The sequence below is a fragment of the Gracilinanus agilis genome, chromosome 1 (assembly GCF_016433145.1).
Source record: "Gracilinanus agilis isolate LMUSP501 chromosome 1, AgileGrace, whole genome shotgun sequence".
NCBI lineage: Eukaryota > Metazoa > Chordata > Mammalia > Didelphimorphia > Didelphidae > Gracilinanus > Gracilinanus agilis.
Genome location: NC_058130.1, coordinates 196,697,395 through 196,711,934, shown reverse-complemented (window position 1 = coordinate 196,711,934; position 14,540 = coordinate 196,697,395). Strand labels below are relative to the sequence as shown.

General features: G+C 35.2%; 1 pseudogene; it reads right to left on the bottom strand.

Moving 5' to 3' along the window:
* LOC123249500 overlaps positions 1-9,146 on the bottom strand; it is a 48,457-nt pseudogene extending 39,311 nt beyond the window's left edge.
* Positions 9,147-14,540: the final 5,394 nt, after the last annotated feature.

The following is a 14,540-nucleotide window of genomic DNA, read 5'->3' as shown; positions in this document are numbered from 1 at the left end:
TTCTCTTCCTCACTTTTCTTCTACCTATTTTAATTGGTTTTTGAAGTCTTTTTTTTAGCTCTTCCAGACTGTGTGTCGAATCCCTATTTTTCTTTTGTACTTTGTGTGTGTTTCTTTTGCTTTCACTGTCCCTTTCTGTGTTTGCACCTTGCTCTTTGTCTACATAAAAATTCTTTAGTTAGGTGCTTTTTTTGTTTGCTCATTTTCCCTATCTAATTATAGGTAAGCTCCATTTTCTGGGGAGTTGGGATACTCTCTTAAACTTCAGCCCTTCCTTGATGCTATTTTTGGCTTATTTTCTGGGATTATCATGAATCACTGTATTGATGAGAAAAATTAGGTCATTCATAGATGTAATTCTTTTTAAATTTTTTTCTCCAAAATATCCTTCTCATCAATAGTATTCCATTTAATTCACATATCACAGCTTGTTCAGGAATTCCCTAAATGATGGACAACCTCTTAATTTCTAATTATTTGCTACCCCAAAAAAGAGCTGTAAAAATAAGTATAATTTTTACAAAGAGGTCTTTTCCTATATTTTTTCTCTTTGGAATACAGACCTACTATTTATATTGCTGGACTAAAAGTCTGCACAGTTTTAGAGCCCTTTGGGAAGAGTTCCAAGTTCTTCTCTGGGATGGTTAGATTATGTCACAAACCCAACAACAGCACATTAGTTTTCCAATTTTCCCACATCCTCTCTCACATTTATCATTTTACTTTTTGCCACATTGTCCAATTTGATAGGTGTGATGTGGAGTCTCAGAGTTGTCTTAATCTGCATGTCACTATTCAAGAGTCATTTAGCACTATTTTTCTTCATCTGAAAACCTCCTATTACAATTCTTTAACCATTTATCAATTGGAGAATGATTTTTTTAATTAAGAATTGACTTATCTCTGTTTATGAGAAAATAGACTTGTATAGGAGATACTTGCTCTCTTTAGGCTATCAGGAAAACTGAGAATTCTAATTACAAACTTTGTAAGGTTGCCATCAATGTTACAATTAAAAATGTTAAAGGCTGCTATAATTATAGAAATTAGTATTTTAATTAAAGCCATGGCCATGCTGGTAAAATCATTAGGCCACACGCCTGTAAGTATTCAAACTCCTGCCTTAGCCATTTTTATCTTTCGTACCTTCATGGGCTCAGGTAGCTAAAGAGAGCTACTTCCTCCTCCCCCGAAGATTTAACCCCTCTCTTACATCATCATACTTCCTGTATGCCATGAAGAATCATGGGAAATGTAGTTTCAAAGTCTCTCACATGTCCATAGAATATATATATATATGGTTAAATTTGGGGGGAATTTTTATGGCCTAGCACATGGTCAATATTTGTGTGTGACAATAATGGGGAAGTCACAACCCAGTGTGCCTCAGTTGCTTCATCTGCAAAATGAACTGAAGAAGGAAATTACAAATTACTCAATTATCTTTGCCAAAAAAAAACTCTAAATGGGGTCATAGAGAATTGGACATAATTGAAAATTATTAAATAGCAAAAATTACCAAAAAAAAGAATTTTAGGATATTCCTCCCTTATTATCTTTAATAGGAAATGATCTTCCATCAGAAATATTTTATAGCATTTTTTCCTCTGTGCATAAAACTATTAGAAACACTTTAGAGAACTAGATAATGGCGGGTTTTTTTGCTCTTTGAGATGCAAAATAAATGCTGTTTACTTAGGAGGATTTTTTAAAGCAAATAAAACTAGACAATGAATATCACATGATCTGGATTTAAGTTCATTCTATCTTCAGATATATGAAAGAGGAGGAAGGACTCAAAAAAAGGAGAAAGAAAGGAGAAGGAGAAGGAGAAGGAAGAGGAGGAAAATATCTTCCAAGTTATAACTTATTTATTTGAAAATGTTACTTATAATAAAAAAATTATATAATAGACATTTAATATGTTTTATAGGTAATGCTCTAAGAATATGAGGTCTTAATGGATTACTTCTTTTAATTATTATTCAATGTCCCACACAACATATTTATAATTATATTATAGTTAGTTATGTTATTATATATAGTTATAGAGGGGGAAGGAGGAGGGGAAGAACAGAGGGGAAAGAGGGGGAAGATGGAAAGGTGAAAGAGAAGAGAGGAAGAGAGGGGAGAGAGAAAGACATTGGGCATATGACAGTCAGTTAGAGAGGGAGAGAGAGAGATTCCAAGAGAAACAGAAGCAAACAGATTGCCTCTTTGTTACAAAAAATCTTGTTGTCTTTCTCCGTTAAATTGTTATATTCTATAAATCTTATATCCCTTCACATGTCATCCCCCCCATAGCAGAGTGGCTCCACTCATGTTAGGATGAATTAGAAGTACTAAAATATTTCTATATCTTTCCTTGCTTAAGGTACTCTGCTCAGCATTAGATAAAAGAATAATTTCCTTACATTAGAAATTGTTTATAATTTGATGAGCAAGAAATAGGGTGTTTTATTCTTTTCTTCCTAAATCCACACATGTGTTAACATGTTCTGAAAACATTAAACTTTACTTTTTTCTAAAAAGTTGAGTTTTGTTTGTTTGTTTGTTTGTTTTTCACCCAGACACTAACTTGTGTAATTTAGGAGAATGTTTGTGCAGATGTTCAGTACATTCTTCAATTGAAGAAAAGTTGACAAGTTCTCAGAATATAAAATGGTGGCCTGCTTTTCCAAATAGTCCTCTCCTCTCCTGAATGGTACTTCTCTTAATTTCAAGGTACAAGAGGAAGAGATAGTGTGGTATATAGTTCACACTCTAACTTAACAGAAGAAATAATTCCCATTCCATTTTTGCCTCTTGATTCTTCTGATTTCCAGAATTTCACTACTATCCCCTGTGCAGATATTCTCCCACCACAATGCATTTTAGCTTCCTCTGATGTATTATCTTCCTTCATTAAAAGTTAAGCTCTGTGAAGGCAGGAATTGACTTTTTCTTTTCCTTGTATTTGTATCCTAAAAAAAGATATAAGGTAGATAGAGACTCAGAGTAGATAGTAGTAGATCCACTTAGGGATGCCCCTGAATAACAAGTCTGGATCTCTGGATATTCTAAATTCCAGTTAGTGAGAGTGAAGCAAAATCACTTTCTCTTATTTGGCCAGTTGTGCAAATGTTTGGAGACAATTGATATGTAAAATCAGTCTCTCTTTTATTACAAGTGGGATACAAATAGGATCAGAAAAAGAGATCCCTATCTAACTATTCACCAAAAAATCTTCTATGTCCCTTGCAAGAGGGAGCCTTCAAGTCTTCTGGCTAACTTACTAGTTTCTCTAGTTCTATCTAGGTGTTCCCCAAAAGCTGACTAAGCTACCTCTCTATGACCCTCAGTAGTTAGTTTGATATAGTCCAAAAACTGTCTCCAAAATCCATTAGGATTTCTCTCAAATGGCTAGGTCCACCCCATGGGATCTGACCCCTGAGATAAAACCTCATAGCTGATCTGAGAGGATTTTTAGATAAAACCCTTCTGGAAAGCACAGCAGTTATTATCAGATGCTTTTCTAGATATTCTCAATCAAACAGAGTAGTACCTCCAAAGATGATTTAGGGGTTTCTCCTTCTCCATAGGCAGGCTGAGGTAGCTAAGCTCCAACAAGCCACCTTTCCTCCACCCTTCCAGACAGGAAGAGATCCACCTCCTCCTCCAGGAAGTCACTGACTCTCCCTGATGTCTCTTCCAAATTCTTCCTCCTCTGCCTTCTGCGTGCTAAGTTCCTTTCCCTTGAGTTCCTAGTATGCACCATAAAGACAGCCTTCTACTTCTCTTAAATCTTATCCTATATCTATCCTTTTCCCATTATTATCTCCAATACTTAGCACAGTGCCCGGCCCATACTAAGTGCTTAATAAATGCTTGTCACCTATCTCTTCTTTGTTTGTAACTTTCTCACATTATAGGTATTTGAGAGCTGAGTATCAGATTCTCATAAGCAAAGACAGTAAGGGAATTGTGGTCTTAACATCTTCAAATGATTGAAATAGAAAAGAGAATGAATAATGGCAAGTCTATTTCTGCTGCCTATTTGGAAGAATTTCTCTTCATCTCATGTCTGAGTTCCTTTAGTAAGATCATATTATGAACTGGAAATAATATTCACTCTGGAGTCTGAGGACAGATTCAAATCTCACTTTCCTTTCCGGATAAACTTATCCTTTGTGAGCCCAGTTTCCTAAATGGTAAAAAGAGGAGACTGATGGCAAACAAAATGATCACCAAAAAATTGGAACAAAATATAAAGTGATATAAAGTAAAGTGAGCAGAACAAGGAGAATGTGGTACACAGTAAAAATAATGCATGATGATCAACTATAAATAACCATTATTGATTAGGCAAGGATCAAGGACAACTCTAAGAGACTGATGGCAAAAGAAGGATATCCAACACCATAGAAGGAACAGAGAAAGTCGGAATGAAAATTGAAACATGCTATTCTTTACATTACTTCCTCCATGAATACTTCTCTAGTGCAAAGAATATATGTCTTCTTTCACAATATGATCACATGTAAATAAGTATTTTGCATGTACAACCTATATCATGTGACCTGCCTGCTTAGGGAGAGGAAAGGAGTGGAAGAATGGAAGAGAACATGGATTGCAAAATATCAGAAAACAGACAAACATATTGTATTTATATCTAATCTGGAAAAAATATAAAAGTTTATCATAAGAAAAAATAACATCTATCTTCCAAGGTCGCTGTAAGGATCAAATGAGGTTGTAAAGGGCTTTACAAACCATAAAACGATATATAAATGTTAGCCATTATGATTATTTTAACATTATTTAACATGTTTTCCAGAAAGGACCATTTGCCTTCACTTTGGCATTTGACAACTCTCTTCACGATTTCTTGAAACTCTATTTGGTCACTTCTTGGATGACCACTGAAGCCAGTACATAGAGACCTCTTTGTATTGTGCTGACTCAATATCTCTGTTCATCATAGATTATGGGGAAAAAAGCCAACACTTTAAATAAAGAAGAAATTGGAGTGTAGGCCTCTGAGATGGTTTCTAGTTCTAGGCCTATGAATTAATGGCATCAAAGATCCCATTCAGCACTAAAGATCACATTTTATGATCTTATGAATATGACTGTAATTGGTGACATGTATGAGGAGTATGAAAATGCAGGTATTAAATCTTATAACATTTTCTTTTGGGTTATTAGGTGAGGGTGAGTTACACACCTTTTCTCCATAATCATAAGTGTTGACTACTGTTAGAGGCAGAAACTCACTTGCTTCTCTCAAAATGGATCATCGGTCTCTCTTTTCATAAACAATCACATGCTCTGAAGTATTATAATAAGAAAAATACAATGGCACAATTGCACATGAAGTGTATAACAAATTTTTTGAAAATTAAAGTCTTTCTCCTTGGTGCACAAATTTACAAAGGTTATTCTTTGTTATTGTTGCTCATCAGCTGTATCTTCATGATAGAGGTTGAATAAATTGAGTATGAAGATAAAAAAATTAAGTTCTAAAATAATTTTTCCTTTCCTTCATGAGTCTTTAAAAATAAGAAAAGATACAAAGTAATAACAATAATATTTGATGATCAACTGTGAATTCCTTAACTATTATCAACAAGACAAGGATCCAGGACAACTGCAAGAGACTCGTGACAAAGAAAGGATATCCACCATCATATAAGGAACAGATGGAGTTGAAATGCAAATTGAAACACATCATTCCTTATCTTATTTCTTCCATCAATTTTTTTTTAGTGTAAGCAACAAACATATAATACATATACACATATATCTACTTTTACAACATGAAAAATATGAAAATATTTATTAAGTAATAAAATATATACAACCTATATCATATTAGCTGCCTTCTTGGGGAGGTGAGGAAGTGTGGGAAGGAGAGGGAGAACGTGGATTGCAAAGTATCAGAAAATGAATATTAAATTATATGAAAATATGAAAATATTAAATTGTATAATCTGGAAAAATAAAACTTATTATAATAAAAAATAAAAGAAGAGCCAAAGACTTAACTAGGTGTGGTTATTACTGTATTTTAGCTATGCTTTCTATTAAAAAACCCAGTAGCAACATGCAAATGGAAAGCAATTTCAGGAAGCAAGATAGAGCATTTCCTTTTGTATTCTCTTTTGTTGGCTAAATCAAAGGTCAATTGCTTTTCCTCCTAAGTATAAATTTATAATGTTTTTAAAAATAGCAAATGCAGAGCAGTTGAATGGCTCAGTGGGTTGAGAGTCAGGCCTAGACACAGGAAGTCTTGTGTTCCAATCTGGCCTCAAATCCTAGTTGTGTGACCCTAAGCAAATCATTTAACCCCCATTGTCTATCTTTACTTCTCTTTGGTCTTGGAACCAATATACAGTATTAATTCTAAGATAGAAAATAAGGGTGTGGATTGCAAATGCTGTTTTTCAGTGACTTAATTGATGCTGTTGCCACTTAGACTTCTGAGCTCTCAGAATCTCCATTTGTTATATAAAGTGTTACCAAGTTAACAGTCAATATCTGCCTAGTTAGTCAAAGGTTCAGGAGTTTAAATGTGTAGATGAGAGTAAAGGAGAAAACAATAGAAGAGAGAATAAGAGCAGAAGGATGATGCAACATTATAATAAAAATAAGAAAATACTATAAGATGTGGGGGGTGGAAACAAACAGCAGTCATGTTATACATGGACAATTTACTTGGGCTCCTCTCCCTATATCTAGAACTTTGGTTAGTGACTGGACCAAGTAGCAATTTTTGTCACATCTACTGAGCATTTTTAAGGGAGCTAAATAAATGAAAGGGAGCTGAATTCACTTGCTTTTCTTTATATTTGGTAAAGAGAGAGTACATAGTTAATAGAGGAAGTTCAGGGGAAAGACTAATTGAAGCTGCTAGTATTTGATTATGGATTTATTTTCCTTATTCCACTCTGGTGATTAGGGGCAGTCACAAGGGTTTAAGTTGATAGAAACATAGTTTGTGCTACTCGAGACTCTACATCACATATTACCTTCACTGGCAGAAAAAAAAATAAAGAAAGTTATGATCAGATTAAATTCTAAGTATTTATTAGGCACCTACTTGAGCCAGATGCTTTGCTAGTTTCTGGGAATGCAAAGAGAATATTTTAAAAAATTCTGACCTCAAGAAATTTATATTAATACGCCTGCATAGGCACATATGCATCTATATTTTTGTTTCTGAAAGGACATATCCTTCCTTCTTCCTTTCCTAGAAAACTGTCTTTCTAAATAAAATGAGGAAGGGGAGTAGTTTTGTAATACTAATCAATACATCATCCAAGCATGACAAATATGGATTGCCTTCCTTTTTTGTGGGAAGGGAAGGTGTATTCTAATTCTTTTTTCTTTTCTCTAATTCTTTTTTAACAGTTTTATATATACTGATACAATTTTTAACAACTGTTTTCTGACATATTTTAATCCATGGCCTCCCTCCCTCTGATCTCTCATCCCTCCCCAAGATGACAGGTAAAATAATAGATGTTCTATATGTGTTATCATAAAATACATATTTCCATGTTCATCAAGTTATGAAAAAACAGGTATCACTTACACTAGAGAAAAATTCACGGAGGAAATAAAATAAAGAATAGAATGTTTCAAACTGTATTCAGACTCTTTCAGTTCCTTCTATGGCGGTGGTTAGCCTTTTTCATCATGAGTCCTTTGGGATTTTTCTGGATCTTTGCATTGCTGGTAATAGTTAATTCATTAACAGTTGACCAAAGTATGTTATTGTTGTTAGTATGTACAACATTTTCCTGATTCTGCTCACTTCACTATGCATCATTTCATTTATCTTTTCAGGTTTTTTTTATCATCTTATTCATCATTTCTTATGGCAGATTACAGCCATTCCCCAACTGATGAATATCCCTTTAGTTTCTAATTCTTTGCTACCACAAAAAGAGGTGCTGTAAATATTATTGTACAAATAGGTCCCTTTCAATTATCTTTGATCTTTTTGGTATATAGAACTATTAGTGATATTGCTGGGTCAAAGAGTATGCACAGTCTGATGGCCTTTTATGTATGGTTCAAATTGCTCTCCAGAATGTTACTATCAGTTTGTAGCTCTACCAACTGTATATTAGTGTCCCAGTTTTACCATATCTCCTCCAAAACTTATCATGTTCCTTTTTTGTCATGTTAGCAAGTATGATAGTAGTGAGGTAGTACCTCAGAGTGGTTTTCAATAGTGATTTGGAACATTTTTATGTGAATAAAGATAGTTTTAATTTCTTCAACTGAGAATTGCCTGTTCATATCCTTTTACCATTTGTCAGCTGAGGAAAATGGATTGGCATTCTAAGGAGAAAAATAATATGAACAGATAAAAGTAAATGCATTATTACATGTAAAAATGACATATTCACTTAAGAGGTGTCTATGTCAACTAAGATAGCTAAGCTCATTTCTGATTTCCAATCTTGAGAAAATGGTGCCATGTGGAAGATACCAGATAATTATGTATGGTATTACATATATCATATATGTAGCATGCATGTATGATAGTTCATAAACATAATTTATATACATATTAAAGAAGGAAAACACTCCTTCTTTACATGTACATGTATATGTATAGATACATGGATGATATATACACATAGATACATATATTATATATATTATATATGTTATATATATGCATTATAGTATAAAGGGAAACTTTTCTCTCCTTTCTAATCAGTTCCTTTCTCACTACTCACATAGACTGATTTAAAGTATCTTTTTTTCTTATCTGTCATAATTCTTTCTCCCCTATACTCTGAACTGAGAACTCCACCTCTTTACTGAGAAAGTTAAGACTATTCATTCTTCTCATCTCAAAACCCTTTGCCATCTTCTCCTAATCTCTTTTAAGACAGATAGAACATAACACATATTTATTAAGTACCTATTATATGGGAGAAGTATGCTAAGCACTGGGGATACAAATAAAAAAATTTTAAAAGAAAAAGTCCCTATACTCAGGAAGTTTACTTTCTAATAGGGGAAGACAACACATAAAAATGAGTTTAAGACAATGGAGAATGAAGAAAGTACCCACTGGATGGGTAACTTGGTGGTGAAGTTTTTAAGTCAAAAACATAGTTTGAAGGTAAATGAAGTGTATCCATCTTGAGCCTGCCTCAAAAATGGAGACTGGGAGGGACTTTCCCCAATGAAAAATGGAGCTTGATGGAAGAAGGATATTCCAGAGAAGAATGCAATTGACTACTGTGGTGAAGTTCAGTATCAGAAGCCAGCTAGAAGGGGTCTGATAATTGGGTATTCTCTTCTTGTCAAGAATAACTCCTTTCAACAGCAGTGTGGTTGCTCAGTGGTGTGAGAGCCAGGCCTAGAGATGGGAGGTCCTGGGTTTAAATCTGACCTCAGGCATTTCCTAGCTGTGTGATCCTGGGCAAGTCACTCAAACTCCATTGCCTAGCTCTAAACCCCTTTTCTGCCTTGAAACCAATATACAGTATTGATTCTAAGGCAGAAAATAAGGGTTAAAAAATAATTCCTGGACATGTGCTAATACCATCTCTTCCAATCTTCTTCAGCATGCTGTTCCCTCAATCTCTTTACATATTTTCTCTCAATATATCCCCATCTAGTAGTTCCTAACCCTAGTCTCTTCCAACCAAAATAATAATAATAGTAATGATAATAGCAACCTTTGACAGACCCTATATCGTGCTCTTTATGTTTTTTAACAGTATCTTTTCTCCTTTCCAAGACAAACTCCTATTTAAAAAAAAACCTATTTAAATTACTCATATCAAATTTCTTTTACTTTCTTTTTCCATCCATTTGTCCTCTGACTTCATCATTTAACTGAAACTATACTACCAAAAGTTACCAATAATCACTTAATTTTCAAAGATAATGGCCTTTTCTCTATCCTTAAGTCTCTTATAATTTGACATCCAGCACTCTCCTTCTGGATAATCATCTAAATTTGTTCTTTTCCTACATGTCTGACTGTTCCTTCTTGGTTTCCTTTTTTTGACTTATAGTCTACACCATGCTCCCTGCTTGTATGTTATACTCTAAGGCTATATCCTGGGCCTATTGCTTTCTCTTTGTCCTCTCATTTGGTTAGGTCATCAGTTCCAGTTGGGCTTAATGATCAGATCTATGTATCCAGGCAATTTCTCTCTTGAGGTCCTATTCCACATAATCATTTACTTATTAGATATTTGAAATTAGATGCTCAGTAAATATTTCAAACTCAACATGTCCAGAAGTGAATATATGATCTTCTCCATTCCTAAAAATATACATAACTATTAAAAATTATTACCATTGAGGATATGAAAAATTTTCCACTCTCCCTGGCTTAAAATCTCATTTTTCTTCTTGATGCCAATATTCATTAAGTTTCAAATATACTCTTTCTGCCTCCTTATCTCTTACATGCATTCTCTTCTCATTACTCAACTGCCATCACATTAGTTCAGGCCCTCATTATCACCTCTTTCAAGAACTATTGAAATGGACTCTTAATTAGTCTTCTTGTCTCAAATTTTCCCCTATTAAAATTCATACTATCCAAGGTAATAAGACCCTTTTCTTTAACTACAGTAACCCCAACTCCTATAGGCATGGGACTCTTCATTTCCCTTGCATATCCCAAATTGTAGAAGTTCTTCTGGTCAAACTGTTAGCAGGAAAATTCCTTTGCTTCCTTGAATTTCTTGTTAATGTTGAGGAAAGGGTAATTCTGAATATCAAAGACTCATGATAAGAAAGACCCCTGAGAAAAATATTCCCCTTGGATTTTCCCTAGATTTCCTGATAGACACAGATATACATATTCTGGTTATGCCCCAAAACCATCAGGCTGTAATCTAGGACATCTACTTGTGCACTAAGCTATGGCCAGCCAAACCTATGTCTTTGGCACATAAAACACCACTCTGACCCCTACCAGGTGACCAATTCCACAACTTCTGCCTAAATTCATACCCTTGTCTGGTCACGTGGCACCTGTTGTCAATATAGTATAAAAAGACCGACAATCCATCTCCTCAGGGAGGCAAGGTCAAATCCCTGTATGTTATCCTCCTAGCTAAATTCAATATAACTTCTAAATTAATGAATTTCTATTTTTATTTTAAGCCAAGTTATGGAGTCTTGCATTCTGAACTTGCATTCTGAACAATCCCATTCTGAACTTCAGGGGCTTACCTATAGCCCCCCCATAACACTACCACCTAGAGTTTTTGGACTTCTTTGTTTTCCATCATGTTTTCCTGCCCCGGGAATCTCATCAATGGGTCTTCTTATTGTCCTGAAAGATTGAATAAGCCTTGATATTCACATTTCATCAGTAGTCTCTGACAACCTGATTGGATCATACAACTGAAGACAATGTTCTGAACTCTAGGTTCTCCATTTAAAGAAAGGGCTCAGCATAGTGCTTTGACATTTCCCATCAGTTACACTGCTTTGGAACTTCTTAAGGTTTCATCATGTACCAATCCCAGCCATGTACCCTCTTCCATTATCTCAAACTCCACAATCCTATTTTTTTTAGTTTCTTTCCTTTAGTATGTTTTCTTTCTCTATTAGATTATGAGCTCCTCAAGAGGAGGGACAATATTTCTTTTTGTTTCTATTTGCATTTCCAACACTTAACACACTTTTTGAAACCCAGTATGTGCTTAATGACTACTGGCTATTGGATTATAAGCATGTGACACTCCTACTCAAAAAAATCACAGTGTACTCTATTGCCTTGAGTATATTTTGTATTTATAACATATCTTGCTCTGCTTAGCTTTTAAAGCTCTTCATGTAATATATATATATGCATATATATATATATTCTTCATATATATATAAAGTTACATATACTATATATAGTAATATGATATATAGGGAAAAGAAGGAAAAATTAAGAGAGATTTTTTATGAGAATGAAATAGTGTATGAAAATTTATGTTATACATATAATATTCCAACTTGCTCTGTTTAGCTTTTAAAGCTCTTCACAACCTGATCCCTTCGTATCTTTTTATACTTTATACAAAGTATTTTTCTCTATTCAAATTATAGTCCAGTCAATCTGATCTTCTCTCTGTTCCTTGCATCTGTAACTCCAATTCCCATGCTTTGATGCTGAATTACTTCCATAATTAGAACATACTGTCCTCATCTTCACCTCCTGGATTCCTTTATTTTCTTAAACATCAAGTTCAAGTACAACATGGTATGTGAATAACATGCCTGTTCTTCCTACTGCTAATGTCCTCCCTCCCTAACTGTCTTATATTTGTCATGTATATACTTTGCATAAACTTATAAATATGGAGTTTCCGGGTTAAGATGGCGGCCGAGTAAAAAGCAGCTCTTAACCTCTCCTGACCAAAACACACAAGACTTCTTAAGGGGACATAAAAAAAAGTCCAGACGAACAGAGGAACCCCACAACAGGGTGCAGAGTGGAAGGTACATGGAATCGGGACATTTCCATGCTATAAAGCAGTGAAACAGCTCTCACTAAATCGCAGGCTGAGCAACCACCCCACCCCCACCTATAGCACCAAAGCCAGCAAAAAAGAAATAGAGCAAGTTTGGGGCACCCATCAAGTCATTGGAAGCTCCAGGGCCTGTTGCTGAGAGCAGCTAGATTTGGGACCCCAAAAAGCTAAAGAACGCACACGAACTCTGAACGCAGGTGCAGGACGCAGAGTGCAGGCACAGGACGCTGAGCGTAGGAGCAGTGGAGGCGTGGGTGGAGGGAGACACAGCCATGAGCTAAAGCTCTGAAACCCTGAGTGGGGAACCAGTGCAGATGGTATACAACTGTGGAAGCAGTGCCCAGAGACTTGTAAAGGAACCTCCCGCAGAGGATCAAGCAAGGGGGTTCACCAGGGGGCGTGACCTTGGAAAAAACCAGACCTCAGACCTCAGGAGCCAAAAGACTGTGGACAGACCCTGAGTGCGAGGATAAAGCTGAGAAGCTGCTGGGATAATGATGGCTACCCAGACTCAGGAAGTTCAGAAGAGAAATATTAACAACAAGAAAAAAAAATATTTAACACTTGACGACTTTTACACAGAGAAAATCCAGACAACAGAGCAAACAAGAGAAGGAGAACAAACAAGCATTCAGACCCACCTCAAATAAGGAAAATGGGTCACAAGCTATGGAAGAGTTCAAAACTGAGATTTTGAGGAAAATGGAAGAGATCTGGCAAGAAAATAACAGTCTAAAAGGTAGAATCTTGCAATTGGAGGCTCAGAAATCAAATGAACTGATAAGCAAATTGAACACCAGAAATGACCAGAGCGAAAAGGAAAACCAGAAGATTATAGCCGAAAACCAAAAGATTATAACCAAAAACCAAAAGATTAAAACCAAAAATCAAAAGATCATAGCCAAAAATCGAAAGATGAAAGCCAAAAACCAATCCCTAAAGGCTAGAATTGAGCAATTAGAATCTAATGATCTCTCAAGACAACAAGAACAAATAAATCAAAGTCAAAAGACTGAAAAAATAGAAGGAAACATGAAATACCTCAATGAGAGAGTGACAGACCAAGAAAACTGGTCTAGAAGAGACAATTTGAGAATAATTGGTCTTCCAGAAAAAACAGAAATTAAAAGAAATTTTGACTCCATACTAAAAGAAATTATTCAGCAAAATTGCCCTGAAGTCCTAAAACAAGAGGGCAATATAGACATTGAAAAGATCCATAGAACACCCACGACATTCAATCCAGATAAGAAAACGCCCAGGAATATAATTGCCAAATTCAAGAGCTTTCAAGCAAAAGAAAAAATCTTACAAGAAGCCAGAAAGAGACAATTCAAATATCAAGGAACAGCAATTGGGATCACACAGGATCTGGCAGCCTCCACGCTAAAAGACCGTAAGGCTTGGAATACGATATTCAGAAAGGCAAGAGAGCTGGGCCTGCAACCACGGATCAACTACCCATCAAAATTGACTATATATTTCCAGGGGAAAGCATGGGCATTCAACAAAATTGAAGAATTCCAAGTATTTGCACAGAAAAGATCAGGGCTAAATGGAAAGTTTGATATCCAACCACAAAAATTGAGAGAAACCTGAAATGGTAAATAAGAAACAGAGGGGAAAGAAAGAAAACTCTTATTTTTTAAATTTGCCTCTTTAAGGCTCCTATAAGATCTAATTATTTTTATTCCTATGTGGAGAAATGTTATGTATAATTCTCTGTAGTGAACTCTATTCACTATTATAGTATTCACTATTATAGTAATCAGAAGAATATTTGACAGGGTGAGGGTGGAACACTAATTAATCTAAGATGATATGGGGGATGGGAAAGAGGGGGTGAATAGTAGGGGACACCAAGAGAAACTTGAGTGAATAAGAAAAATAGGATATTATATTACACACAAAGGGGGCATGGGAAGGAGAGGGGACAAATACTATTATAAGAAGAAGAGGAAGAGAGCATTAAGAGGTAATAATCAAACCTTACTCTCAGTGTAATCAACCCAGAGAGGGAAGAGTAGCTATACTATCCAT